Source organism: Bidens hawaiensis, unplaced genomic scaffold (assembly GCF_021521415.1).
Source record: "Bidens hawaiensis isolate Kalapana, Puna unplaced genomic scaffold, B.hawaiensis_p1.1 tig00020379_1, whole genome shotgun sequence".
Lineage (NCBI taxonomy): Eukaryota > Viridiplantae > Streptophyta > Magnoliopsida > Asterales > Asteraceae > Bidens > Bidens hawaiensis.
In genome coordinates, this window is record NW_027493103.1 from 292,048 (window position 1) to 319,073 (window position 27,026).

Genomic DNA, 27,026 nt, shown 5'->3' on the forward strand with positions numbered 1-27,026 from the left:
ACGGGGTCGTGCTTCCCTAAGCACGAGGCCGTGGTCACCCCAGAATCTTTAGCGTGATACACGCTGACTCCGTACAATTCTCTGAATCAGAAACATTTATTCCCCTAGCAGCACGGGGCCGTGCTTATATCAGCACGGGGCCGTGTTCAACTTTCCATTCTCTATATAATGCATGCATAAACTCACTATTCCATTCACACCAAACACAATATTACTGAAATGGAAAGCAAGAAGGTTGAATGGAGACCAGTGAGGAAGGGCAAGAAACATGAATCTTCCTCAAATCTTGAGGAAGAGGTCATGAGGCTACAATGCATCATGAGAGACCAAGTTGAAAGCAACATTCAAACCGAAGCTCGCGTAATCGAGCTAATCAACAAAGTCAAACTACTGAGGTTCGAAAACTTCCATGTTGTGGATGGCTACCACAAAGATGTGGCCTCCAAGTTTAACTTTCTCAACCGAGAAATCGTTAAGCTCAACAACAAGCTCTTCGAGCTTTGGGAAGAAAAATGAGCACCACCACACATCCAGGACTTGTTCGGGAATGGTGGTCATTGAAGTTCTGACTTTGTCTCATGTTGAAGTTGCTCCCGCTAGTGTTATGTTTTAGAATCAAGAATTGTTGTTGTACTTTTCATTTCCTCTATGTTTAATTATGTTTTTATGTTTTATGTTTTATGTTTTATGTTTTATTTTTAATGAAGTTTAGAATTTTAATCACTATCTCAAACTAACCAGAAAATAAAACTAGTTAAAAACGAACCAGCTCGAAAAATAAACGAAAAATCAAAAGATACTATCTGCATCATGCAGCACGGTACCGTGCTTCCAAAAGCACAGCGCCGTGCTTTTGGTCCCAGTACAGTTACGAATTTTAACTTATTAAGATAATCTTTTCCATCCACTAACCCTAACATTTGACTACGTTTCTGGACAAAAAAACCGCCGACCATCAAATAATTCACTAGTTTCTTCATCGAATCTTCAATTCAAAACCTAAGGTATGTTAATTCAAATTCGTCATTCTAAGTTTAGTTTAACCCTAAAATCTCTCGAATCAATCAAATCGGGTCTAAACCAGAAAAGGATATGGGTTATTTTGCTAGTACAAGATAAATAGATTGTTGAATGTTTGATGGTTAAGGTTTAATTGAAAGGGACAATTCAGTTTTGGGTCTTGACATAAACACCCGACAACCCAATAAACCTAATTGTTATAAAAGGTTAGAAACGCGGGTTCAAATCAGAATAGGGTATAAGTTAGTATTAAAAACACGAGACGTGCCCAAAACATCACGAACCATGGTCAACCAAAAGTCAAAATCAAAAGAAACTGAACTAGTGGCAACAGCACGGGGCCGTGCTTTTAAAAGCACGCCGCCGTGCTCTGCTCTCTGTTCCAGGAATTTGAGAATTTTTCAAGAATTTTGACTAATTCAGGTGTAAATTGCAGATGGCCGAGTTTGGAGAGGATATTCATGCATTTCTAGTCTTCCCAAACCGCAAAACAAGGGACAGACAAGCTAATGCAAGATTAACTTATCTTAACCAAAGGTATCCAGAAGCTAACTTCTATGCATGCGAAGACACTTTGAGACACGTCAACCAATGGAACCGTGATGAGAACATTGTAAGAGGACCATGGAGATGGGTTTTTGGTCAAACAGGAGAAGCTGTGACAGAACTAACAAAGGAATTATTGGCCTCGTTTAATATAAAAAGAAGAAGATCGACATATGGGATGAAGAGGCAATTGAGTTTCGATGTGGAGGAACATGGCATACAACTTCTGTCACCCAACTAGGAGTTGATCTGGGCATTTACACGACCGAGGAAACTGACTCAGACATCTTGTTTGACGCCAAAACAACATTTACAGATGAAGGTGATGATAATGATGCACAGCGAGCAGCCGAATACGCAGAGACGAGGCGAGAGATTGAACGATTAGGCTATCCCATGGACATGCAGTGGGGACCATTTGACCCGGACACGGATAACTGATGATTGGCAGCACAGGTAGGTTGGTCATGGGCATGGGCATGGTTTGGTAGTACTTCAAGACATTATTATGTGTTTTTAAACAATTTTCTTTCTGTCTTATTCGTGTGTTTGTTTATTTGCTGGTTTGGACACTTTTATGGCCATATGTGCCAAGACATTATGGTAGGAACTAATTTAACTCGATAGGGCAAGGGATGGATGATTCCATACCCAATTTTCAGCAGTTTATGCTTGTGGTTGTTTGCATTTTTATATTATACAGATACAAAAACAGGAAAACGGACGATAAACAGGGGACGCTCTGTCGAAATTTCGTTAACCCGTAGGGAAATAACTCTCCATTTTAACCCATAAAACTCAATATAATTTTTATATTTTCATGAATCTTTTCACATTGAGGACAATGTGAGATTCAAGTGTGGGGAGGGCAATTACTTGACCAATTGTTTGCTTGATTAATTATAAAAATTCTCTAAATCAACAAATATTTTTGCAGCAAACAAAGATTATTTTAAAACCTGAAGAAAAAACCAAGAAAATTTTTTCGCAAATAACCAATCAAAAAGTGAAAAAGTAAAAAAGAAAGTTTGTAATATTGAGAATAAATTTATGCAAAATATGGCGTTAATACCCAATTCTTCCGTTACTGTGAGATAAACCTCATGCCATATAAATACTTTTTTCGGAAGCTTTGAGTGAGTCATATGTTTCCTATGATTTAGAAATTGTCACAATTATTCATTTCAAGACCGCACGAAGCGTTATATAAGGAAGAAGGTAATATTATCACAATCCATCAAACCATTCGCCAAATTACAAAACCCAAAAGCCTAAACCCTACCACTTATTTATCTCACCGATAAATTACAACACTGGTCTTTTACCGGTAGACCCTAAAGAACTGGAAATGCATTATTTCGATTTTAATTTCCTTTGTTGCATACACTTCACAAAACCTAGGTTGCCTCCAGAACTTAGGGAGAGAATCTTTCTCTTTAGCAATGAGGTGAGGAAAAAGTGGCTCCAAGATGAACAAAGACCACTATTCTGTGGAATCTCCAAAACCGCAATGAAGAGAAGAGCAAAAAGATATGAACGATTCTTAGGTTGCGGAAACTGGTCCCATGAAGGAAGATGTAGAAAAAGTCAAACTCAGTCTCAGCATGAATATACCGAACTAATGAGGGTGGGGGCTATTAGGCTCAAAGCCGAACGATCCATTAGAGTTGGGAGTTATGTTCAGAACAGGATTGAAGAAGAACTGATCCACATCCACGACAAAACCGGTCTTGACGATCTGACCTTAAAAGAGTCACTAGGTACTTGATAAAAAAATACCAATGAAGACATCTCAAGACTCCTGACAATCAGTAGAAGTTGTATTTACCATCCTCAATAACTCAAACCCTTGAACCACCACAAAATACCACATCCATACTCACAAAAAAACCAACCCATTTTACCTTCTGATCTATACAACCCTTCAAAAAGGTGGAGATTTGAATTTGTTACAAGCTTATTTATCACAGGTTGCATTTTGACTAAGAGCATTCACGAACATACATCACAAGTATGATCAGATATAAAACCGAGTGTGAGTGAACGTTGTGAGAACGTGACGTTTTGCAAAAACAGAAGCTCATAGACACAAAAATTCCTTCTTATTTATCACTAACACAAAATTGGTTACTTTGTTTCATCTTCTTGGAGCTCACTTGAGGAGTGGTTATAATCTAAACTTGTTGTTTTTATAGGATATTTATAAGAAGATTGCTTGAGGGCAAGCAATGTTCAAGTGTGGGGATGTTTGATGTACACAGAAATATACATCTTTTAATCATCAACTAATCTCTAAAAACTGCAATTTCTATCAAATAACGTAGCATAAAAGGCTACTTATCATAATAAAATATAATTTCAGATGAAACCAAGCTCCAAACGAAGAAACAAGCGAAAATACGAAGAAAAACAGAAGAAAACACAAGAAAAACAAGAAACACGCCCCCATGCCTCAAGAAACACGCCCCCATGCTTCTAAACACAAGAAAAGACAAAATCTGGAAGCAAAAGCACGGAGCCGTGCCTCTCAACCATGGGGCCGTGGACGTCTACACAGAAAAGACAAAAAGAATTAGCACATGTCACTAAAAGGCACAGGGTCGTGCCTCTCAAGCACGGGGCCGTGGTTACCTTTTAGAAAAGACAAAACAAATCTGGCACATGTCATAAAAATGCACAGGGGCGTGCCCACTTAGAACGGGGCCGTGCTTCACACTCCAGATTGCCTATAAATAGAGGCTCTTGTGCCATTTGAAGGGTGTGCCTTGAAAAGACTTCTATCCGATTCTCTCTTATAAAAACACACACTAACACTCACATAGAAGGTTTAGTGAAGAGTTTGAAGGTTTGGAGATCATCACCATCAACCATCATCATCAACCATCATCACCATCATTAAGAAGGAAGATTCATCTATATTTGGTTAGATTGTTCCAAGTTTAATCATGTATTTGTTATCATCATTCATCTTAATGTTTATCATCATGCTCATTATGAGCTAAACTCCTTTTACCATCTAAAATCTATGAAGAAGCTTTGTTTTACTTGATAATTACATAAAACATGTGGTGTAGTCTAGTAAAGTACATGGTTATATTACAATTATCTTTTGATGAGAAATATTTCACCATCTTAAATCACTAATTCAAAGTTGGTGATTGTCAATTCTATTGGCAATCGTTCATGGTCGATTCATGTTCTTGAAAGATAGAAATACTTTGATACATTATCGAAACATGGATCCTTATATTGTACTTAGAAATGATGAGATATAAGTTATGACGTATTTCTCTAAATCTTGGTAATCCGAAAATGGCTTTGCTTAGCATATCAAGCTAGTTACTGAAATCAAATGTTAAAGGAATGTGTAATCATAACCTACATAAATCAACCAAGGGGAGGTTGTGTGATGAACTACAACCACCCGAAGTTGTTAGAATTGGTATTTGAAAAATCGAAGTCAATCCTAATCTTTCTACTTTACAAAGTCAATGCTAAAATGGAGTGGATTCTTGATATTAGATGGTAACATTCGCATAATTGAACAACTCATTTAGAATCTCTTGTCTTGGTCACCTATATATTATATATAAGCATTATTATTTTATAAAAAGTTCAAAAATTAACCCCAAAATGATTAAAACTTTCCATTAAAGTAAAACAACGATTTATCATTAGAAACATTTGTGTCCACGGATCGATACTTGGTTCTTCCCAATACTATTATACATATACGATAGGTACACTTGCATATTTTGTGTGTGTTTAGTCTTTGTAGAAATCACTTTTATAAATTTAAAACACGATCTTGTGCGAAAGCAATTATTCAACCTCTTATATTTTAAAAGACACGCAGCACAACACATCAACATCTAAATTAGTGGCTTAAATTTATCTCATTCATTTTAACGAGCCATTTTTATTTTCATATATATATATATATATATATATATATATATATAACTACATAGATGTTTTTAAAACATAAACGAACGAAAATACATCAACGTAAATAAACGAACATAACCGGATGCTCGCGAACATAAATGAACAAACAAAATGTATATTCATGTTTGTTTGTTTTTTAAACAAACGAAGATGAACTTCCGGCCGAACAGTTCGTTAATGTTCGGTTCTTTTATATTCTTAAATTAGCATGTAAGACGATTGAAAATACATCTGGAATTTATTGCATTGTGTTTTTGTAATCATGCTAACGGGTTCGCGCAGTCCGACCTAACCTTGACAGAATTTTATGAATACATTGACAGAAAATGAATGCTATTTTAGCTCCATTGTATCCTCAAAATATAATTCTTCTGATAAAGAAGATACAATAGGTATACACAATTTCTTTGTGATCATACTTTGTAATGGACTATTTATAAATGAGTCACAATATCAACTTCGTATTTGGTAGGAGGAGCCATCAAGGTTAAAGCTTGTATTATTATTTGCTTCATTGAAGTACCATGTGAACTCTAGAAGTTAAGTGACAAGATTCATCTTAATAGTTTATCTTCTTTTTAAACTTGTTAGCTTAACTTCAAAAGATAAAATTCACCCAATAAAACATATATAAAATATTTTAATATTTTTAGGAAGTTGGTGGTGGCGGCGGTGGTCGTGGTGATGGTGGTGACTGCCATGGTGGTGGTGGTGGTGGTGGTAGTGCTATATGTCACATAAGCATGCCACATATATGCCAAATAAGAATGTCACATCATAAAAAACTAACGACGTTAGGATTTCGTTAGTCAGGATTCATTGATAGGGAAAAATTGATAAAAGGTGGGACTATCATTAGTCATTTCGTTAGTTATGATTGGCATTGGCCAAAAGGCTATAGTTGAGATTATTTAAAACCAATATATTATTTTAAAAGTGGTTATAAATTTATACTGGGCAATGTTTGATTAAATAAACTAAGAACAAACACATATCCCTTCAACAACCTATAAAACTTCCACCTAACAACAAAATTCATCCTAATTAAGAGGGATATTAACTTAGGTTTTCTAATTGTTAGACGAAATGAAGGATTTGATAAAGAATACGAGAAAATAGTTTCTCAAGATGGTTAATTATCATTATAGTGTCACTTTCAAATGACGACTTCCAATTATTACCTATTTTAAAATATAAAAAATAAATAAATCTACAAAACTTCATAATACAAAAATTTATGTATATAATAGTATACGTTTTTAATAAAATAAATTTTTAAAACTTAGTTTTTACATATGATCATAAAATTTTCGTTAATATAATTCATAAACTAATAAACTTCTATTATATTTGGTAAGAATAAAAACTAATTAACAAATTAAATGCTCTTTTAATACACAACAATAACTAAACTACAAAATCTATAAATACAACAAATACATACAAAATAATAAGAAAATCACAAACTAAACATCATACTAGAAAAAATATAATAAATTAATAATTCACCCAAAAATGAAATGATAACACATGACGTACCCATTTCAGATAGACGTGGAACTAGAATTGGCCTATAAATATTCAAATACATCAATTTATTAAAAGCTCAATTCACTATTAAACACAAAATACATATTTTAAAAAAACAAAAAACAAAATGTTGGGCTACATTAATTTACAGACACATGAGAGCCCATTTTTGGTGATCCATTAAACAACATATACGTTCTACATCACCAACGAACCTTAACAACTCAATACAAATGAAATAACACAAACCATATTATAGAGGTAGGGTACCAAAAAGACCCAAATACCCTTAAGAACCTCCCGCGGGTTAGAGGATTCACCCTCGTAAGACACCCGCAGAACTTATGAGTCACCCGCATAACCGTTTAAGGAAGAAACACCCATACGACCTATGCGGAAGCATCCTGGCACCCTCAGAAGTCATCCGCAAGACAAAGCATTCGTCCGCTTGGATGATCAGGAGGTAATGCCTTAGGACAGTTGTAGTTAACTAATTACTTTCTAGAAGATTTACCAATATACTTTTTTGAGAAATACGCGATCTCTCGACCAATGAATGAAGGATACCTGGCAGGGCCGTTATAACCGTGCACATGGCCTGGGTTATTTATCATCCAATCTAATAAGGACGCGTGTCCAGGTTGTTATGCATGCACATTCGACGTATAACTGAACCTATCATTTGAGGACACGTGTCCAGGTGGTTACGAGAGCATCTTCTGAAAAGGACAGCTGGCCCAATCACCTTCCCACATACTTCGGCTATAAATACCCTCTTAATCTTCATAAGGTATTCATTCACTCTCACTGTACTCTCTCTTTATACTTAGGTACTTTATCTCATTCAAAACTGTACTTATTCTAATGCCGGAGGGTGGTTACGGTAAGCCCCCCTCCCCTCTATTCCTTCCCGTAACGAGCTCACGGTGTTGGTTTTGCAGGTTTACGTCACTGGACTTCGGGAAATTAGACTTTTATCTTATTGGTCGTTATCTGTATCCTACCTTGTGGATTCATCGGATCTAGGACCCATTAAGGGGAGTAGATCTGTGTTTCTTCATTGGCGGTATCCGTGCTTTTGTTAAAACAACAATAATCTTTTGTTTCGTTTCATTTTACAGTATGAGCCAATTTCCTGAGGGGCCGACGGGAACCCCTGCACCTGCTTCACGTGTTACTAATACGGAAGCACCAGAAGGTTTTGCTTCAAGTGTTTTTCACGTATCACGGTACTGGGTTCACGAACTGCTGATGTAACACCTGGAGGCCATACCCTCGAGCGTGTTACAGCACCAGTTGGCCCGACACCTGCTGTTTTAGACATGTCACGACACCAGAAGGCTCTAATCTGGGTGACCTCGGACAAATTATGAGAGAAACTCGTCGAACTAGGTTAGAATTGGGTCTGGAAGATGATTCTAGCGATTCTGATCTGGCGAGAACTCATCAGCATAATTCCAGATCTAGGGGACCAATGTGTCTAGAGGAGTGGCTCCGCATACAGCAAGAGAATTTGACAGCTGAATATGAGCGAAGAGTGCACAATGAACATTTTCACGCTCGCACTCTGACTTATAAAGAATCTCCCAGAAGATCTCTTTCTCCTCCACCAACAATGAGAGGAAGTCAAATCCGTTATAGTCAACAAGCAGAACAAGAATTAGGTGAAGTACGAAGGTTGCGCCCGTCCTCATATGGACATGCGGATGCCATCTTACGTAGATGAGCTCGATAGTTATGATTCAACATATCATCCAGGATACCTCAGTTTCTATACTGGTGACAGCAGGATGCATTTGCGGGAAGGGATTAGTCACCCACAGGACGTAGTCTGTCATACTCAATACCATAGCGATGCAGAAGAAAATTTCACTAAACCGTACCGCCCAGCAGCCTTTGCTGAAAAATCAAAGTTCACAGCCCGCATCGCAACAGCACCTTTTCCAGTCAATGCTAAAATACCTACATCGGTAGGTAAATATAACGGAATAACTGATCCAAGCGATCATCTCCAAAACTCTGTAGCGGTAGGTGGTGTTAGCGGATGGACGTTCCCCTATTAGTGTCACATATTCGCATTGACACTAACGGGGGCAGCACAAGAGTGGTTTGAAAAATTAACCGATTGTCAAATTTCCAGCTGGGATGATCTGGTGAAAAAAAATATTCAACAGTTTAGCCATCAAAAGAAGCATACTCGTGATCAGTCGGAAATTTTGGAAGTTATCCGCCGAGATAACGAATCTGTGGAAGATTTCATTACTCGGTTCAACGACGAAAGTCTGAACATCAGTGGAATGAGCAAATATATGCTTCGCGGTGCTTTCTGCAAAAATGTTAGATGTGATGCATTGATTCAAACCCTAACGAGCAGAGATGGAATGCCACAAGAATGATATCACGACCGCGGGAAAGTAGTATGCCAGAAATGAGAAAACCTTAGGGTATAGAAACTCAAAGCAGAAGTTAAAAGTGGAGTTCCAAACTCCACGGCCTAATAAACAGGCAAAGGGGCCAATTTGGTCAAGACTTCAGCCAAGCGCGGAGGTATCAAAACCATTCGACGCAAGATCTCTCATTGGCAATAAAAACAAAGCGGGATCCTCAAGTCGAGGTCCCAACAATTGGACTCCACTTTCAAAGACCCCTGCCGAAATCCTCACTACAGAGAATGTGAATTTCCAGAAACCACAGCCACTAACAAGGAGGTCATTCCTTGATGCCAAGAAACATTTTTCGTTTCACGACGACATCGGTCACAACACGAACAAATGTAATGCTTTGAAAAATGAGATTGAGGCGGCAGTAAAATCTAGGAAACTTAGACATTTGGTAAAAGGTGGAAAACTCGGGACTGGTAAGGTTCCTGAACGGGATAACTAGGGCCCACCAAAAAAGCAAGTCAAAGACTTAAACGTTCATATGATCCAAGGTGGACACAAAGTTGGAGGAAAGAGACGAGAGTCCGATGAAGAAGAGCGGATGAATGAGCCTGTGATTTTTCCACGAATCAAAGGAGACCCTTGTAATAAGAATCCCTTGATTATCACTGCTCTCTTCGGTCATTATCGCTTGCAATATGTTTTCTTCGACACTGGTAGTACATCTGACATTATGTACGAACAGTGCTTTGAACAACTTGATGAGGAAGATAAGGAGAAATTGAAACCTATTCATTCTCCTGTATCCGGATTTGGAGGTGAGATAATGCACCCGCGAGGGGTAATATCATTTCCAGTCACTCTTAGTGATGGGATTCATTCAAGAACATAGGAAGTTGAGTTTTTGGTCTTACCAGCAACTTCTAAACATGACATCATCCTAAGACGGGAAGCATTTGGTGACTTTAATGCTCACCCGTCCACAGCTCACGGCGCGGTAGAAGTTTTGACCCGCACCGGGGTAGCAATAATTCATGTTAATCGACATTGCTTCACAACTGAGAGTTTAAAGCCCAGCAAAATTCCAAAACAAACTCAAAGGTCCGAACTAGAAAAATGGGTTTTGAACAAAAAATTTCCTGATCAAACAGTCATAATCGGACCCGCCATTTCAGAAATAGTGAGGACTTTCTTAAAGCAGTTGTTGACCAAAAACATGGACATCTTGGCCTGGCAATCTGCAGAACATCGCGGAACACAAATTAAGGGTAAACCCGATGTTTACACCAATTGTCCAGAAAAAGCGAAAGATGGGCCCAGAACAGACGAAAGCCATGAATGATCAGGTACAAGATTTACTTCATGCCTGAATCATCCGAGAAATTAAATATCAAACGTGGGTGGCTAATCTGGTCATCGTTCCCAAGAGTAATGGAACGTGGCGGATGTGCAAGATTTTAAAAACCTAAACAAAGCTTGCCCGAAATATTGCTACCTATTACCTGAAATTGATCTCAAGGTCGATGTCATGGCCCCGTTTAAATTCAAATGCTTTGTAGACGCTTACAAAGGCTATCATTAAATCCGTATGGTAGCGGGTGATGAAGATAAAACAGCATTTCGTACTGATCAAGGAACTTTTTGCTACAAAATGATGCCTTTCGGATTGAAGAATGTGGGTGCCACATATCAGCGGTTAATTGATCAAGCATTCAAGAACCAGATTGGTCGAAATCTGGAAGTCTACATGGACGACTTGGTGATAAAAACCATCGAGGAAGATCAGATGTTGAGAGACATTGAAGAGAAGTTCGAAACCTTAAGGGGTATCAACATGAAGCTTAATCCAGCCAAGTGTTCATTCGGAATGGAAGAGGGAAAATTTCTCGTGGTAATTGTCACTGGTGCAGGCTTCAAGGCCAACCCAGATAAAATCCAAGCAGTAGCCCGCATGCCTTCTTCTTCCTCCCTCAAAGAGGTTCAAACGCTTAATGGTCGATTGGTTGCCCTGAATCGTTTCTTAGCAAATCATGCAGCTAAGTTTTATCTGTTCGTCTCAACATTGAGAAATTGCCTCAAAAAGGCACACTTCAAATGGACGGCAGAAGCTGAGCAAGCATTCTTGGAAGTCAAGAAATGCCTAATGGAGTTGCCTACGTTGACAGCACCTTATGCGGGAGAACCTTTGACGTTATATTTATCAGCATCTGATATTGCCATCGGGGCTGTACTACTGACGGATAGAAAGAATGTCCAAACACCGATCTACTACGTCAGTAGGACATTGTCAGACCCGAAGACCAGATATTCGATGCTGGAAAAACTTGTTTTAGCACTGGTTTATGTCGCCCGACTTCTCCGCAGATACTTTCAAGGGCACCCCATCAATGTGTTAACTGGATACAAACTCAAAAATGTTCTGAGTAAACCGGAACTGTTTGGATGACTAGAGAAATGGGCCATCGAGCTGGGTGAACATGCGATAGAATATAAACCCAGACCAGCAATTAAAGGACAGGTGTTGGCGGATTTCGTCACTGAAGTTCCGCAACACAAAGAGAGAGAATGTTTGATTGAGCAGCAACCCCAAGCACCTCCGGAACAAGGACAAATTTGGTCACTTTTCACGGACGGGGCTTCAAGTAGTGAAGGATCTGGCACATGCCTAAGGCTAGTCAATCCCGAGGACCACGAATTTACATACGCCATAAAGTTAGACTTCAAAAGTACTAACAACGAGGCGGAATATGAAGCTTTTCTGGTAGGCCTGCGGATAGCCAAGAAGCTTGGGGTGAAACATATGGAAGCATGGGTGGACTCCATGCTAATTGCGGGACAGATGAACCGAATTTACGAAACAAAAAACGATGTTATGGCTTCATATCTGTCACAAGAAAAGGACTTAATTCGCCAATTTTCTTCTTTCAACATTATTCACATCAAGAGGAGCGAAAACAAGTCAGTGGACGCCCTTAGCAAGTTGGCTTCAACAAATTTTGAGCACTTTGCTAAGGATATTCGTGTTGAAGTCCTTGACCACCCGCCCATTACGCAAAATCAAGTTCTAGTGATTCAGACCGGCAGAGAATCTTGGATGACACCGATTATAGCTTATTTATCGTCAGGAATTCTGCCAGCAGAAAGGCCACGGCTCGAAAAATCAAGCACAAGGCCTTGAATTATCAAATGAATAATGGGGTTTTGTATCGAAGATCATTCTTAGGACCACTGTTGCGTTGTGTGGATGCCGAACACGCGAACTATTTGATACAAGAAGTTCACGAAGGCATTTGTGGCTTACACGCAGGTCCTAGGATGATCGTGGCAAAGCTCATGAACGTTGGGTATTACTGGCCTGGATGCATCTATACGTTGTTCAAGAAATCCGGAAATGTGATTCTTGCGAACGTCATGATCCTAATACCCTGCGCCCCAAAAACGAGCTGATACCGGTGACGTCCGCATGGCCGTTCCAGAAATGGGCTATCGACATTATGGGACCTTTCCCAGAAGCCCCTAGACGAGTTAAATTTTTTATAGTAGCTATTGATTACTTCACCAAATGTGTGGAAGCCAAGCCTGTAGCATCAATCACAGCATCAAGCATTAAGAAATTCCTATGGGAATTCATCATTTGCCGGTTTGGTCTTCCACAGGAATTAGTACTTGATAATGGGACCCAGTTTGCGGACATCGGACTACACGAATGGTTGAAAGAACTGCAAGTCATTCAAAACTTTACATCTGTAGCCCATCCGCAGGCAAACGGTCAAGTTGAACCGAACAATCAAAGAAGGGATCAAAGCAAGGTTAGGGACTAAACGGACAGGTTGGGTTGATGAATTGCCCTATGTACTTTGGACCTTCCGCACCCAAAAGAATTCTAGTAATTCTGAAACGTTAACCTATGGCACCGAGGCCATGATCCCAGCCGAAATAGGGATTCCGTCCGCTAGAGTCTTGTTGATCGATGATAATGATCATGAACTCTGGATGAATCTCAACCTTCTTGAAGAGAGGAGAGAACTGGCATCGATCCGCGAGCACAACTATAAACGCGAACTGAAGAAATATTATAACTCGCGGATCCAAAAATATAAATTTGATGCGGAAGACTTTGTCTTCCGCAACAATGAGGCTTCTGGCCAAGAACCTCCGGGAAAGTTGGCCCCAACTTGGGAAGGTCCTTACAGGATAAAACAAGTTTTATCCAAGGGTGCTTACAAGTTAGAAAAGTTGGATGGGACTGAGATCCCAAGAACTTGGAACGTCGCACCGCTGAAAAAATGTTACATTTAGCAAGACATGTTTCTAGTTTTTAGGCCTGCGTGCCAAGTAGATTGAATGAAAGACGTGTATCGTTTTCTTTTGTAATTTCATCTGGCTTAGGCCTTGTTTATGAAAGACTGTTAGTTTTATATTGTAGTCTTATGTAATACATATGTTCTGGTCAGCTTACCAGAGGAATCCATATGATCGAACAGCAAGAATGGTGTAATCCTTTATTGACAAAAACAAAGAAGGTCCTACAAGCACTTATATTATAAAGAATAAGACAAAGTGTATCGGATAAAACAAACTTCTAGTTATTTATCAAAAGGGATTACAAACAGATGTTAATTACAAGAAAGAAAAATCTATATTTATGATGTTGCGTCTTCGCCTTCCGCGTTTTCATCTTCCGTGTCATTACGTTCCGCATCATTTGGATCTTCTTGACTTTCCTCATCAAGACCAAGAAGAGCCTTTAGTTGATCCATGCCATCTTCTTGATCTGCAAGCTCAATTATTTGCTCCTCAATAGGAAGCTTCAAGCCGTCAAAAAGTTTTGTTTTCTCAATAAGAGTCTTGGAAGTATCCTGGCCATGTAGAACAAACTCCTCCCGAAGCTTGCCTTCTTCTGCAATTTTGAATCCTTCCTCGAATCCTGTTTGACGGCCGGCTTGGGAGGACGCATTTAAGAGTACGGCGACACAGTTCCTAAGTTCGTCACCCGCTCGGATATGGGCAATAACCTAGTAAATGTAGATATAAATAAGCATATCAAATTTGATTGTGACAATACAGAAAAGCACAATTACCTGCGGGACTCCTTCCGCCAGTAGCCATTTTTTATCCGCTTTAGCTCGAACAAGCTCCATCTTATGGCCAACACATTCCAAGGCCTGTTCTCGGTTCTTGGTGGCAAGATTGGTAAGGCGTTCTTCTTTGGCCGCTGATTCAGCCTTCAAGGTCTCTATCAATTCATCACGTTCTTCCAGTTGCTGCTGGAGAACAGTCTTGGCTTCCTCAGTGGCAGAGTGATGAGCCTTCTCTGCTTCTAGAGCATAACGGCTCTCCTTGGCTTCATCCATAGCCCCGAGAGCCTCTTTCTTCGCTTCAGCCACCTTGGCTTCAAGATCATCCCACGCCTCATTCATAGCCAACCAGTCTCGGCATATCTCCTGACTGGTGGAAACAACATTCGCCATACAATAGGATTGAGTGTTCAGTAATTCTTGGTGAATGCGGATGCGTTGGCGTTCCCTCTCCGCAGGAGGAAGACTCTCCCGCAAATACTCAAAGCATACATCTGAGTCGCTAAAAGTTGAGTTTTGGCATAAGGACCAATGCGGATGATGTATTGCAGCCTCTCCCTCACGAGGAGGCGGAGATTCTCGACGCTCGTAAGCAAAAGCACTAACCCCTCCTTGATCCCTGAAATAGTGGACATTGAAGGAGGGTGACATAACGGGATCTTCGGAGTTACCAACCTCCTTCTCCTTTAGAGGAGAGGTATCCGATACAATAATCGGATCCTCGGCAGTGTTGGGTGGCGATGAGGGTGGAGTAAGAGGCAAAGTCGAACTCTTCGGACCTACATCTTCTGAAAAATCTCTCAGGGCTACTGTAAGATAACAATCGTTCATCAAAAACATGTTTGATATAATACAGTTGTCAAAGCTTGAAAAGTGTTAGACCTACCTAAAGAAATATCTTTGGAAGAAATCTGTTGAAGGCGGGCTTCCAAATTCACTGTTTTCTGCTTTTTCGATGGGGCGACCTTGGTGGACATAACTTTATGATTACCAGCTACCTTGGAAACACCCGCGTCAACAACTTGAGGCTCTCCCTCGCCGTTAAAATTATCAGCAGTCTGTCGGTCACCCTCGGTAGTGGCATCAGTACCTTCATCACCCGCCACCTGGCTGGTGGTTGCCTTTTGATCCTACTTGCGGGTCAGACCTACAGTTGAAAGCACGGTATTAGTAGCACCAGTTAGTAACTTTCCTTCGCAGAGTGATGACTCTTCGCTAGATGAAAGAAGTACAATCACTCCGTTAGAAGTAACAGCAGTCACAGGTCGAGGTTGTAAAATGCCCTCACCTTTCAGAACAAATTCCTCACCTTTAGCGTACATCGCCTCGGAAACTACAGGTTCCGAGCGAAACGCTGTGGGAAATAGAAAATTGACTCGTGTACACCCCAAGATGGGCGCGTCCTTTGGATTGATATGACGGCGCACCATCAACCCTTCCTCATGGTCCAAAAGAGTACTAAAGATAGAGCCTTCACCTGTATCAACAAAAATGGAATTCAGACCTCAAAGGGGGGGATTACAAATATAAAAAAAATGGTAACAGACTTACCCTTGTTTGGTTTTTCGTAATATAGCTCTACATCCGGGAAGGGCCATGGACGGCTCATCTTAGAACTCACCATCGCCCCCTCGTGTATTGGGCGCATGGGAGTTGGTGTTGCGATCAATGTTGTGAACCAAGGAAGACCCTCGTGGGCAGCGGCGGGAACCACTGGCATTTTGTCTTCCGCCCTGCGATAAGTCATCGCAAATGGAACAACATCCTCTCGGATCCAGAAAAACTTCGGCCTCCAGCCATAGAGGCTACGGATCCATTCAGTACCAATAGCCGCCTTCCCGGTTGTGGCAAAACTATACCAACCGTCGCGATAAGTCATCTTGTAAAAGACAGCAAACATACTGATGGACGGTTCAAAAATCACGAGCTTGACAACAGAATTCGAAGTGTCAAATTCTTAACATCCCAAAAGGATGGATTTGTGATAAATGAATTCCGTATGTTGTCAATATTGACTGGACGAACCTCGTCACGGGTACCCCGGAAATTTTCCATCGTAAAATGGTCCACATAAATAGCCATTTTCTTTGCTGGTGGATTGGTCGCAATAGCACCGCTCGCCGGACGTTCCGGTTCCCATTCCGATGCTAAGCCGTACACGTCGACAACGTCATTATATTCTTTCTCCTTGAGGTTAACAACAACCTCATTAATAGCAGGAGCACTCTTCTTATCATCAGCCATTTGTATAAAGGAAATTATACGATAGATTGGTCAAAACTTAGATCTAGAAACTAGAAGATCAAAGTAGGAAATCTCGGATTAGTTATTGAGAAGGAAAAAATAAAAAGCAGTGGAGGATAAGAATGAATACAAGGGTGACCTATTTATACACATCGCGATTAATGCGATTGACTGCCTTCCAGAGGAGAGAGAAAAGGCGGACCAGTAGATGAGTGACACGTCAGGCGGGAAAGACGAAAAAGTGAGAACATGCTGTCAAAAGGTGCTGTACACGTCTCGTCAGTTGCCCCACGATATTTCTCTTTTCGCCACGTCATCACTTACAAAAACTCAAATCGTTGGAACTCAAAAACTATCTCACAAAAGATATTATCTTACATATAATATAATATTCACAAGACAAAAGTTATTTTTCATTCATACTCAAAAGATAGTTACAAAATATGAAGAAGAAATTACAAGCCTAAGGGATTAAATATATCCTAAGGGTTGGGAGTTGATGCATCTTCCAGAGGAGTTGAAGGAGTGTCTTCCGATTCGTCATCCAAAAGTTCCTCAATTGTTGCACGCCATCATCGGCTGAGGCAAATTCCGGAAGCATACCCTGCAAAGGAAACACCAAGTCGTCGTATTATTTGACCCGCATATCATATTCTTGCTTAACATCAAGCCCATGAAGTGGATGGTCTTCAAAAGAACGACTGGTCTGAGCATACAGCATCCCTTCGTTAAAGCCTGTCACGCTGCCAAGCTGGGATGAAGCAGTGATCAAGTAGGCAAAGCTGTAAGTTAGCTCATGACCTTTTTTAACATGGTGAATGACCTGACAAAGGAAGAGTGATTCATTAACATCAACAACATTTAAAAGGAATGATGGAAAATATGTAGGGAAACTTACGGAGTCAATTCCTCGACCCAATAGCCATTGGCGATCTTGTTCCGCGCGTTCTGTCCTTTCCTGAAGTTCCCGGAACTCGTCAGTTGTCTTTTGTTTATCATTTAAAGCTTCAGCTGCACGGGCTTCCGCTTCCTCACGAGCTTGCAGAAGCAAATCATAAGCGGCTTGAATTTCGGCAACGCCTTTATCCTTAAGCTCAGCTTGCTCCTTCTGCAGCTTCAATTCGACTTCAAGCTCTTGAATTTTGGCACCTAGGCGGGTCACTTGGCTCTACAAAGCTGAGTTAGCTTCAAGTGCCTTGGCCAGGTCCTCTTTTTTCCACTGAGCATCACCGCGGGCAGCTTCAAGTAGAGAATTTTGCCTCTCACAGGCTTCCTTCCATTGGCGGCAGCAGTAGAACTCAGATCTTTTTCATTATTGAGAGCAATCTCTGCATCGGATAATTTCCACTTTGTTGTATTAGCTACCGCACGATGCTCCTCAGCTTCTTTCTTGGCGTCCTTGGCAGCTCGGGTCATCTCGCCTAACTTCCCGCCCATCGTTCGCCATTCGCGCAATATTTCTTATCCGCAAGCCAAAGTGTTGGAAAAGGACGAAGAAAAATACGTGTGAAGATCATGACGAGAGCATCCACGCTGGTGAATTCGCTCCGCAAGAGGCACACATTGATTAACGAACGCCATACAAACATCTGGGTCGGTTAAACAAGACCCGTTAACAATGTCCCAGTTAGGAACAAACAGATGATAATCCTCGCCTGGATTCGCCTCTCTGAAATAAGTAGAGCTTGATGCACGGAGGCGAATAGGAATTGAGGAAAACTGTTGAGGAGCACTTTGCATTGCTACCTCCCCGGCACCTTGAAATGGTTGCCCAAATTGAAAACTTTCACCCCCACCCGTGGGTGGAGGTGAAGAAGTAACAGAAAACCATGGAGGAGGAAGAGGCGGGGGTTCTTCAGTTCTGAAACCTTCCGCGTTCACAGCGAGATTGTTATCTTGGAAACCAGTAGCATCTCCGGTCTCGAAAAGATAATTAAAAGAGTCATTACCCTCCGACTGGAGATTCAGACCCTCTACATTTGTCTAAGTAGGAGGCGTAGGAGGCTTATCTTCCTTCTCTTTCTCCGGAGGAGGAGATGGTTGCTTTTCAGATTCAGGTGTTGGCGATGGTAACTTGTCTGACACAACGTTCCCACCAACAACCATCGATGGATCTGCATAGAAAAACATCTAAGTATTGATCAAAGTAATGAAACGTCAAATGATAATACTTACCAGCCATCATCTTCATGCGCTCAGCAAGACTGACCTCCTGCTTCTTAGGGCGATGCGTCTGTCGCTTCTTTTTCACCGGTTCTTCTCCGGCACTTACAGAACTTGCGCCCATACCACTCGCCTAAGAGGACCGAAAGGTCCTCTTTTGCTTCAATTATGCCAATAGGTGCGAGACAGATGAAAATTCAGAAGCATCATCGGAGCTCCCCTCTTCTTGGGTTGCAGAATTGTCACTCGATGATAGAATGACGACCACCCCATCAGAGGTAAGGGCATTAAGCGGATGAGGGTTTAAAACATACGCACCTGACTGAAAGGTGGCGTCCGAAACTACAGGCTCGGCAGGCACCTTCACAGGAAAGAGGAAGTGCCCCTCAGTCTTTTCAAGAATGGGTTTATCCTTCGCATCACGGATACTCTTCCTTGTACAACCCTTGTCCTCAAAAAGTGCGTTTAGCATAGATCCAGGACCTGAAAGAGAAAACGTAAAAAATTAGTTATAAGAGGTTTTAGAGTACAAAGAAAGAGAGTAGACAACTTACGGTCATCTAAGCCGACGAAAATAGGCTCCAAGAATGGAGATGGCCACAAACGGCTCATACTCGTCCATACGAGGGCCTCCTCAGGCAATGCTCGCATTGGGGTTGGTTCCGAAACTAAAACGCGAAACCATTCCCGACCCTCATGAGGAACCACAACAATTTCCGGGAGCGCCTCGTTGGCTGGACGTCGGACCATGACATCCGGCACCACATCCTCGGATGTCCAGAAAAACTTGCTGCGCCAGTCCTTAGAACCCTTCTCGACCTCATGACCAATAATCCGGTCAGCTATCGGATGACAGGTGAACCAACCACCTCGGTTGAGCATCCGATAAAATACAAGAAAGCGGTCAAATCGAGGCAACATCTCGTGTGCTATGCACACAAGTTCGTAGTGACGAATTTGCATGACGGCACGAGGATGCAACTGGGATAAATGAATACCATAGCCACTCAACACCTTCATAAAAAACTTAGTTATGGGAAATCTGAAATTCCCATAAGTAAAATAGTCAGCGTATACTGCCATCTTGCCAAGTGGAGGCAAACTGGCGATGGAACCGGCAGAGGGAAACTCCGGTCCCCATTCTGGTGGAATACCGTAGGTACGGATCAGATTCTCGTACTCAGATAGGTCCCAATTGACCTCCACTTCGTCAATATTTGGAGGCAAGGACCGATTAGCCATCACTTCAGCAAGAAATACAGAACAACGAGCAATCGTGAGAAAAAGTTGAACGGTTAATCGGAGCTTAAAGAAGAAAATGAAAGACGATATTTGGAAATCAAAGGCGATAAAACTTCTCAAAAAAGGTAACCTCCACTATTTATACCCATCACAATTAATGCGATAGGATATGAACAGTGGAGAGAGAAAATTAGGATCCAATCGGCAGATGCCATGTCACGCGGGAAATTTGAAAAAGCAAAAAGGTGAACAGTCGGGTACAGTGACAACCGGCATAAACGTCATATTTCCTGACACACGTGCATGCAAGCTGTCACATCATACTATTGGTATGGTTATCCATTACGAAATATCTTTACCACAACTTGCAAATTTCAGAAAAATTCCCAAAAACATCCTTAAGTCCAAAATTTCACCCGCACAAAAAAGCTTAATGCGGAAGAAACACTGGACTGGGGGGACTTATAGAGGTATGGTACCAAAAAGACCCAAATACCCTTAAGAACCTCCCGCGGGTTAGAGGATTCACCCTCATAAGACACCCGCAGAACATACGAGTCACACGCATACCCGTTTAAGAAAGAAACACCCATACGACCTATGCGGAAGCATCCTGGCACCCTCAGAAGTCATCCGCAAGACAAAGTATTCGTCTGCTTGGATGATCAGGAGGTAATGCCTCAGGACAGCTGTAGTTAACTAATTACTTTCTAGAAGATTTACCAAGATACTTTTTTTAGCAATACGCGATCTCTCGACCAATGAATGAAGGACACCTGGCAGGGCCGTTATAACCGTGCACATTGCCAAGGTTATTTATCATCCAATCTAATCAGGGTGCGTGTCCAGGTTCTATTCATGCACATGTGACGTATAACTGAACCTATTATTTGAGGACACGTGCCCAGGTGGTTGCGAGAGCATCTTCTGGAAAGGACAGCTGGCCCAATCACCTTCCCACATCCTTCGGCTATAAATACCCTCTTAATCTTCATAAGGTATTCATTCACTTGCACTTTACTCTCTCTTTATACTTAAGTACTTTATCTTCTTCAGAACTGTACTTATTCTCACGCCGGATGGTGGTTACGGGAAGACCCCCCCCCCCTCTTGTCCTTCCCGTAACGAGCTCACGGTGTTGGTTTTGCAGGCTTACGTAACTGGACTTCGGGAAATTAGACTTGTATCGTATTAGTTGTAATCCGTATCTTACCTTGTGGATTCATCGGACTAGGACCCATTAAGGAGAGTAGATCTGTGTTTCTTCACATATAAATTTCTTTATGCATTCATGTATATTAAGACGAAAATTCGCATCTTAAATAACAAAGTGTAGGGTCGCATTAACTACTAGACCAATGAGACACATTTGAGATATAAACAAAAAACAAAACAAACTATACTTTTACTAAAGCTAATAAATATAACATTTTTTATAAGTTCATGTAACCTATAAGTTAAATACATAAACACATCATATATGAAAAATAAACATAAGTAATAATTTAAAAAAAAAACTAAAAATAGCCTATATAACACACGGGATAAAAATTAGTTAAACTATAAATAAAAAAAATACCCATCATCGTTTTAATAAAAAGACACTAGATAAACGTTTAAAATTGAGAATAACAAAAGGAAAAAGAAAGCGAAGTTTCTGGGGTGTCCATCCAAAAGAAACGCGTTATTTTTGAAATAAATAAAAAATGTAATTATTATAATAATGAAAGGGAAATAATAATAAAGATGAAGGACCATAATAAATATTGTCATTAAAGTTCCATGATTTGGTGAGAGGCGCCCCACTATTAATTAAGATAAGATGACAAAGGGAAAGGAAGCAACCAATTTTAATTTTACTCTTGAATTAATCCAGCAATAATAAAACCACTGTCATCAATCACGATCTAATTTATTCTAAGGTAACTCTGATTCATTCCTTCTTCTTCTTTCTTTATATTAAAAATATTACATGCTTCTTCTTCTTGCTTTAATATTATAATACGATAATTTTGGATTTTTGAATATTTGAACTTGAAAATAATGATCAATATTGTGTTGTATATGGTACTGTTGATAAGGGTTTTGAAGTTTTGGAAATGGGCTTTTTGATGTTTCAGGTTTACTACTGCTATGCTTTCCTGATATCTATGGCTTATCCTGGTACCATGACCTCACTGTACGCGGTTGCTGTTTGGATTGCTTCATACGCGCTTGTTGCTGTTATTGGGCTGCTTCAGATCTCCTGTCTTATTGGTATCTCTGTTTTCAATCAGTAAAAACACTTTCTAAAGGAAGGGGGGATATTGAGAGATCAAGAAATGGTGAAAGGTTATGCACAAGTGTTAATCTCTTCTGCCAGAAATGGACACTGTTTTGTTGCACATTTTTGTTTTTTTTTTTTTATGGTCATTTTTGTTATAGAAATGATTCAAGAGTTTGATTGATGCATTGAAAATACAATCGCGTGACTTTTTTGACCCGTTTAACTAATTTCTTACCTCTTTTCGCTACCTCGGGTGTAGGTGAATCTACAAATATGAATCTGCAGGCGTTTTGGAAGTGGAAATGTAGTCGAATTTTCATTCGTTTTGTGAGTAATGTGTCCTGTGTGAAATTTTACCCTTCCCAGGGTTTATTCATTGATTTGATTCATGTGCTTCAAACAAACTTACATAATTTGTAGACATGAACATGGAAGTGTTTTGTGTGAGCATAATATTATAAAAGGAAATTACTTTTTTGACCCTATTATATTCATCCCTTCACCAGTTCACCTTGTGCAGCTGATCCATGATTGTTTATAAAAGGAAATTACTTTTTTAACTTCTACTATAGTCCTGTTAATCTATAACTAGTTTATAGTAGATTGATTATTTCATGTGTTTCAACTATGTTCTTCCTTGTATGGGGACTCACAGATTACGACTCAAGTATGCTGTGTCATATGTTAAGATTCGTCACTAAATCTAAGTAAATTGACGAAATAAGTTACGAAAAGAAGAGAATATTGAACACCATTATGTTCATAATAATACTAAGAAGGAACATACAATCTATTATATGTAAGTTGGTTGGATTGGACACATATAGGAATTGTCTTTTGCTAAGTTGAGAAAGTAGACAAAACGAGGTCCAGCATAAAGCCACATATATCATGTAACTAGTAACAAGTTTCTTGCAATGGCGAGACGATACAACTCTCCTAATTAAACTCTGTATATAATGTGTTTTATCTATATGGCTTTAAAGTTTAAATGGCAAAGTTGTCAATAAATTTTTTATAATACAGTGCATATAATCACTTACATATGTTAAATATCGCAAAGCATTGAGTTGTCATCATCTATATGGATACACAACTAAAATGAATGTCTAACGATATATGTACAAGTCAAAGTCGCATAAATTTGTCAATTAAGTACCACAGCACAGGCATTTTTACTGCAACGCAAGTGAAAGAGGGATATAACCGAAGCTCACATACAGCAAGCATCTACAAATGTATCGAAGGAAGTCTACCTTGACCATAAACATGATACTCTCTTATGACTATGATATAGAAAATTGTTTTAACCATTTTAAAAAATTAACATACTTGTTTGTGAATAGTCGTGATACAGCAAAAGTTAAAATGACAAGATCGGACCAAGCATAGATTTTGAACAAAAACATTCCAGATGTCACTCCTAATGTCTCATCTTTTAATCTTAAAAACAGCGTATACAAAACTGAAGTCACAACAAGTGTCTTCGTCCTAGACAATTCAACATCAAACACATCGTCATTCTCATTCATCATCTTCCTCATCATCATCGTCATCATTGTCCCTACCAGCAGCCGCGTTTAAAGCATTCAACCTCTCAATAAGCTTCTGCTTCCTCTCATCATATGTCAACTTCTTCAGGTTATACCTAAAACCAATCCAAACAATTCATCAATTACCAGCCCATTTAACCCGTTTAGATAAAGGGTTACATAATTTAACTAGGGTCAGTTACCTCTTGTGCTCCTTAGGAGGCTGCTTCTCAACCTTCTTTGGTGTGGGGTCTGCACGAATAGCTGCATGCTCATTTAACCCGTTTAGATAAAGGGTTACATAATTTAACTAGGGTCAGTTACCTCTTGTGCTCCTTAGGAGGCTGCTTCTCAACCTTCTTTGATGTGGGGTCTGCACGAATAGCTGCATGCGCCTTTTTATAAAGCTCTTCAATGCTATCGGTTCAACTTCAGCTTTGATGTACTGAGAAAAGTGAGTCTGATATTTTTCAGGCTCGTCTTCCATTAAAGACTAAGCATGTCAAAGTCAACCCAAAAAATAATTAATAAATCACTTATTCACCTCATCAAAGTCAACTATAGTCAAAGGCTAAACAGTGTACTCACCGTCATGTAGGAAGCAACATGTCCACCATAAATGTACTTACGGTGAACCTCAGCATCAAGTTGCTTCCCGTCTTTGTTAAATCCAGCAAACCGCTTTTCACTATGCGGGATGTCGATTCCACCATCCAATGCACCCTGAACCAAATATTAGATTTGAAAATGTTTAGATCTGACAAATGGTCAAAAAAAAGGTAATATCTAAACTTGTAAACAAACACAAACAAAGTATGTTCGTGTTTGGTCGTTTAACTCTAACCGAACAAACAATCCAACACAAACTAAATGACAAGGTAACTTTTCTTGTTTGTGATTGTTCGTTAAAAAAATGAACATGTTCGCTAATAGTATAAACGAACTGTCCACGAACGTAAAAAACGAATATAACTTATCTAAAACCAATTAAAAGTACAAGTCTTAAAACTTCAAATGACTTAAACAAACAAATATATTAACAAACATATACGAAAGAACTCAAACAAACGTAAAATAACAAGCATAAATGAATGCAAATAAACAAACATAAACGAATTTGATAAACGAACGCTCACGAACATTAATAGACTTACAGTCGGACAAAGCACGTGTTCATGTTCACTCTTTAACTAAATGATTTTGTTCACATTCATTCATTTGCTAAAATGAACAAACTTAAAACTCCTCGTAAAACAGTTCATTAAACGTTCTGTTCATTTACATGGCTACATATCAATGTACTGAAGTGAAGATAAAAACAACAATACCTTGAGAGCACCAAACACACGGTTACCGGTTGTTGTTCTAAGAAGACCAACATCCAAAAGAGCCCTAAACGGCCTTCGACTCTCAGCAGGTTCAACCGAGTAATCTTCACCAGTCGCCTACATAATTTAATCTCTTAATTAACATTAATCACAATGATTAGAAATAATATTTAAGAATTTCAAAAACAAGTAACATATTAACATACCTCAACATTTCCCTGGTACTCCGCGTCCATTTCAAGCATCTTCAACACACGACGGGCCAACAAAAGTCCAGTACAGTAGGCTGCATTTAAAAATAGTTGAAAACTGATCTTTAATAAAGAACAAATGAGATTTGTGAATATAAAAATACCTGCAGAATAATTTGTGAGCCCGAATTTAAGGCCATAATGAGGTAGTTCGTGTGCATATGCAGATGCAAGAACCATATCTCCAGCAATACTTGCAGACACAATTTGTGCAATTATATCCTTGTTGGTCTAATGTCATCATTAAGGAACAACCATTTTCTAAAAAGCATAACAAGTAATTAACTAAAAGGAAATGGGAATACATGGGAAGGATACAAATCGCACAACAAAACGGTACTTTGGTGTGTTATACTTGTTTTTGTCTTGGTTAATCATGCGGATTCTTGCACGATAATCAGTCTTGCCCTCTGGCAACAAGTGAAAACAAAAAAGGGTTACATATGCTACCAAATTGAAAGGCATGAATTATGAAACAAGAAAGATATAACAAAGTACATCTTCTTCTTTTGAACTTGACTTTATACCGTTTGAAGTAGGACCTTGACTTCTGGGCTTTGACAAAAGGCTTCAAAATTTGAGCAATTATAGAAAGATAAAATTAGCATCCAAGTCCATAAAAATTAAAGATAATCATAACTTTTAAGCAAAATCAAGCAAGCCATACTTTTATGCACTCTTAACGTATTATACAACTAGGAAAACGAATGACGGATGTATGAACTATGCACAGTAAAGCAGATTTCAATTTAGTTAGAACATGAAGTATGATTCAACTAATAAGATAAATGTCTGGTCAAATACTGAAAAGTGTACAGATGCAGAATCTAAAATTTTTCTAAATTCACCATCAACCACTTCCATGAAGTCAAATAAAAAATGAATCATCAGAAAAAATCTAAAAAAATTGCTCAACTGCATAATGCAACAAAAATGTAATCTCATACACCTGCTTTTCAAATTACAGAAAATGTATTGCAACAAAAAATTATATTATTAATGCAATTATGTGTAATAATTATCAAACATAAAACAACTGGTTTGACATGAGAAGATTGTTGATAAACACAATTAAGATAACAACAATATATGCACGTCAATTCAAATACATCACAACGTCATATTCGTTCAATGCGTGTGCATTTGATGAAAAACATGACATTGAGAATTGCAACAAATAAAGGATGGAGATGATTACCATGGCTGATCCTGCCTGGATACAGAAGAATAAAGCAGAGGCAGGGAAAGAAACAGGGATTTTGGAAGCATTTGAGTATTATTATTATTATTATTATTCAAAAGTCAAAACCCTACAGATAAGATGGACGGCTATGATTTAATCCTAGGGTTTTATTTTAAGATATTCAGGAAGCTTTATTATTGTCAAGAAGCCCTTGGAGTGTTGTTATGAGTCAAGTACACTCCCTGGACTTTTACCACAACTTAAGGTCCATTATATTTATACCATGGGTATGTTTGGTAACGAGCTTTTAGAAG

The 27,026-nt window shown here is 39.4% G+C and overlaps 1 pseudogene across 1 annotated transcript; it reads right to left on the minus strand.

Annotated features, from left to right (window-relative positions):
- Positions 1 to 23,898: 23,898 nt before the first annotated feature.
- Positions 23,899 to 26,108, minus strand: LOC143560547 (large ribosomal subunit protein uL18-like; annotated as a pseudogene). The gene is made up of 8 exons (XR_013140141.1): positions 26,028 to 26,108; positions 25,848 to 25,939; positions 25,634 to 25,760; positions 25,485 to 25,564; positions 25,279 to 25,395; positions 24,539 to 24,673; positions 24,275 to 24,443; positions 23,899 to 24,066 (listed from the first exon to the last, which is right to left on the minus strand). The product of XR_013140141.1 is annotated as a large ribosomal subunit protein uL18-like (transcript).
- Between the last annotated feature and the right edge of the window lie 918 nt (positions 26,109 to 27,026).